We start from the raw sequence: 4,480 nt of genomic DNA, 5'->3' as shown, positions 1-4,480 counted from the left end.
CCTGGGCTAGGAGTGGGTCTTGGGGTTCCCGGAAGTCGGCAAAAATTCCTACTCAGCGAGCGGGGTGAGGGAGGTACTGCGGAGTGGTGGCGGGTGCCCCGAGGGGATGGGAGAGGGTCTGGTCCACTCTGCGCCTGGGCTGGGACTGGTCCCGATGGCGCAAGGTAGCAGGAAGCTCTCCACACACTCACCGGACTTGGGCTAGGACTCTTGCAGGGATATTTTTTAAAGGATATTAAAAGTCAGATGCCAAACAAAGTATCCCACAGTGGCATGAGCACAGAAATCAATAACGGTGGGAAAAGTGGAAAAGCCGACAGTTGTGGAAATTAAACAATATTCTTCTTAACACTACTTGATCAAGGACAAAAGCACAAGGAAAGTAGAAACTTTTTAGATATGAGTGCAAATCAAAACATACAATACCCAAATTATGAGATGAAGCAGGAACAGTGGCAGAGGAAGAGTTTACACTTATAAATGTTTATTTCACAAAAGGGCAGGGTAAATAAATATTTGACAACTTAAGTTATCATTTAAGGAAGTAGGAAAAAGGACAAACTAATTCCAATTGTAACAGAAAGTAAGGCTCATTAGAGCAGAGTTAAATCAAATATAGAAAATAAAAAAGGGCTATGCCAAAATTGTATTTTATAAAAAGACCAGTGAAGCCTAGAAAACTTCAGGTAGATTAAAAAGATAAAAGAGCTGGATGCAGTGGTCCACATCTGTAATCCCAGTCATCCAAAGGCTGAGGCAGGAGAGTCCTGTGGGTTCAAGTCCAGCCTGGATTACATAGTGAGTTCAAGGTCAGCCTGCACTACATATCCCGGCCATGTCTCAATATTAACAAAAACAACAAAACAACAGCAGCAGCATAAAACAGAAGTTTCAAAAAAAAAAAGAAAAGAATTTTTAGATGAGCCATCTCAGAAATGAAACTAGACAGTATCACTGATAAATTGGAGAGATTTTAGGAAGGTAGAAGGAATAAATACAGATCATCAAATTGATCTGTTTGTTTTTTGTCTTTTTTTGAGATAGTATTCCACTATGTGGTTCAGGCTGGCATTGATCTTCCTTTGTAGCACAGACTGCCTACAACTCACAGCAAACCTCCTGCCCCAGTCTCCCAAGTTCTGTGATTACAGGCATGTGCTGGCCTACACCTGGCCACATTACAAAATTGAATAATCCAAACAAATGCACAAATCCTTAGAAATTAGCAGCCTACCAAGGCAGAATCAAGAAGAAAAAAGTCTGATCTGTCACAGGGAAATAATTTAACTTGTGATTTAAGAGGTCTTGGGTCTGTTTATACAGCTTGGGGCACAGCATTTGTGGAAGATCTTGCCTAGAAATATCTCCAGCACCACCACCCACACAAAGCAAAACAAGACAAATGAAAAATAACAAAAAGAAAAAACAAATAAAGAAAAAAGAATAAAATGTAATAAATTGAACACTTGGACAAAAGTGTTTCACCAGTGATTTCGAAAAACATGTAAAAGTCTCTAGCTGTAGCTGGCTTCCAGGCGTATGTGCTTGTGTGTCTTCAGTACCCGCAGACACCATCTACAGCGCTTAGGTTTCTCCTAGGTTTATCTACACCACTGGTTCACCACTCACTCCACCATGGTAAACCACAATCATGGTAAAGCTCTCAAAGGCTGGTAAAAATCAAGGTGACCCAAAGAAAATGTCACCTCTCCCAAAGGAGGTAGAAGAAAGTGATAATGAGGAAATGTCAGATGATGAAGATGACAGCAGTGAAGAAGAGATTGTCATCCTTCAGGAAAAAAAGTAGGAATGCTGCTATGACTCCAGCAAAAAAAATTAGTGGCTTCTGCAACCAAAAAGGTCTGGCAAGAAGGGAGCCACACCAGGCAAAGCTATTGTCCCAGCCCCAGGTAAGAAGGGCACAGTTGGCACAGCTAAGGGGGCAAAGAACAGCAAAAATGCCAAGAAGGAAGACAGCGAGGAGGATGAGGAAGATGACAATAACGAGGAGGATGAGGATGAGGAAGATGAGGATGGAGATGAGGGATTTGAGCCAAAAGTAATGAAAGCAGTGGCTTCAGCCCCCGCCTCAGAGGATGAAGATGAAGAGGATGAGGACAATGAGGATGAGGAGGATGAGGAGGATGAGGATGAAGAGGACTCTGAGTAAGAAGCTATGGAAATGACACCAGCCAAAGGGAAGAAAGCACCTGCAAAAGCTGCTCTTGTCAAAGCCAAGAGTGTGGCTGAGGAGGAGAACAAGGATGAGAATGAAGATAATGAGGATGAAGATGATGATGAGGATAAAGAGGATGAGGATGAGGAGGATGAGGAGGAAGAGCCTGTCAAAGAAGCACTGTCAAAAGAAGGAAATAGAGAAAGAGAAGGCAGCTCCTGAAGCCAAGAAACCAAGAATGGAAGGCACAAAACCCACTACAGCTTTCAATCTCTTTGTTGGAAATCTGAATTCTAACAAATGTGCTCCTGAACTAAAAGCTGGTAGCTTTTGCTAAAAATGATCTCACTACTGTGGGTGTCAAAATTGGTACAAATAGGAAGCTTGGCTACTTAGACTTTGAATCTGCTGAAGGCCTTGGAACTCACTGGTTTAAAAGTCTTTGGCAGTGAAATTAAATTAGAGAAGCCCAAAGGAAAAGACAGCAAGAAAGATCGAGATGCAAGAACACTTTTGGCCAAAAGTCTCCCTTACAAAGTCACTCAGGATGAATTAAAAGAAGTGTTTGAAGATGCCAAAGAGGCCAGACTAGTCAGCAAGGATGGGAAGAGCAAAGGGATAGACAGAAGCTGATGCAGAGAAAACTTTTGAAGAAAAGTAGAGAACAGAGATAGACGGGCAATCTATTTCCCTCTACTACACTGGGGAGAAAGGTCAAAATCAAGACTACGGAGGCAGAAAGAACAACACCTGGAGTGGCAAATCCAAAACTCTGCGTTTAACCAAGCTTTCCTATAGTGCAACAGAAGAAACTCCAGGAAATATTTGAGAACACAACTTTTATCAAAGTGCCCCAGAACCAAAACAGCAAATCTAAAGGGTAGGCCTTCATAGAATTTGCTTCATTTGAAGATGCGAAAGAAGCTTTGAGCTCTTGTAATAAAACGAAATTGCGGGCAGAACGATCAAACTGGAGCTGCAAGGACCCAGGGTGTCACCTAATGCAAGAAGTCAGCCATCTAAAACCCTGTTTGTCAAGGGTCTGTCTGAGGAAACCACCAAAGAGACCTTAAAGGAGTCATTTGCTGGCTCCATTGTAGCAAGGAATGTCACTGACCCGGAAACTGGCTCCTCCAAGGGGTTGGTTTTGTGGACTTCAATACTGAGGAAGACGCCAAGGTCGCCAAAGAGGCCCATGGAAGACGATGAAATTGATGGAAACAAAGTCACCTTGGACTGGGCCAAGCCTAAGGGCGAAGGGGGCTTTGGAGGTGGCCGAGGCGGCTTTAGGGGCTGGGGTGGTGGCAGAGGCGGATGAAGTGGATTCGGAGGCAGAGGCTGGGGAGGCTTTGGAGGGTGACGTGGCCTCCGAGGAGGCCGGGGTGGGAGGAGGGGAGGGAGATGGGGAGACCACAAGCCACAAGGAAAGAAGACGAAGTTTGAATAGTCCCTTCTGTCCCTGTCTGTACCTGTTCGTTGGAAAGAAAGGACTCCGGGGTTTTACTCGGTTACCTGTCGGTGACAGAGCCTTCTGAGGACATTCCAGCTGGTGTGCATCCTGTGGCCCACTCAGGAGTGTAGCAATCACACTTCCAGAGAAGTGTACCTGGCCTACCCTGTTAGTTTTAACTGGAGATTCACAAATTTTTTAAAAGAGATGAGTGATAGAGCTAACACTGATCTGCAAGTTTTGAATTTATATTGTTTCATCCCATGTGCAAAACCATTTTTTTCCTACAAATTGTGTGTGTGTGTGTGTGTGTGTGTGTGTGTGTGTGTGTTTTGAGGGGTATAAAGGAAAGCAGAATGTTTTCAGATTTTTTTTTCAGAGATTTTAGGACAAATTAAAAGTCCTAAGCTCTGGTGCCAGTCTTATTAAAAGAATGTTTCTGTAAAAAATACTAAAAAGTGTACTGAAGAAATAATACTAATTTTTTATTGAAACCTTCCAAAAAAAATCAGTAGAAAGGAAGGAAAAAGTAAAAGATTGCAGAAAACCCTGAATTCCACTAGCCATTGTTTGGAGGTGGGTATGTATGGTACTGTGAGGCTGTGAAGTTAGGAAATACGTCATTTATGTTTTTTGAGAAAATATTTTGAAACCAGACAAAATAAAGTAATTCATTCAAGACTGATGTTTAGGGCTGGTGAGATGGCTCAGTGGTCTAAAGCACCTACTTAAAACAAGCTTAGCAAAGCACAGGGACAGCGGTTCAATCCCCCAGCACCACATGCCAGCCAGCCCCACCCCCTGGTGGGCTGAGCTGGCCACACACACATAAATTAATAAATTAATAAATAAAT

General features: G+C 43.1%; 1 pseudogene; it reads left to right on the top strand.

Moving 5' to 3' along the window:
* The first annotated feature begins 1,651 nt into the window (after positions 1 to 1,651).
* Positions 1,652 to 3,689, top strand: LOC101586044 (annotated as a pseudogene).
* Positions 3,690 to 4,480: the final 791 nt, after the last annotated feature.

This window comes from Octodon degus, unplaced genomic scaffold (genome assembly GCF_000260255.1).
Source record: "Octodon degus isolate 3935 unplaced genomic scaffold, OctDeg1.0 scaffold00142, whole genome shotgun sequence".
Lineage (NCBI taxonomy): Eukaryota > Metazoa > Chordata > Mammalia > Rodentia > Octodontidae > Octodon > Octodon degus.
Note: the sequence above shows the minus strand (reverse complement) of the source record. Positions and strands in the feature narration are given on the sequence as shown.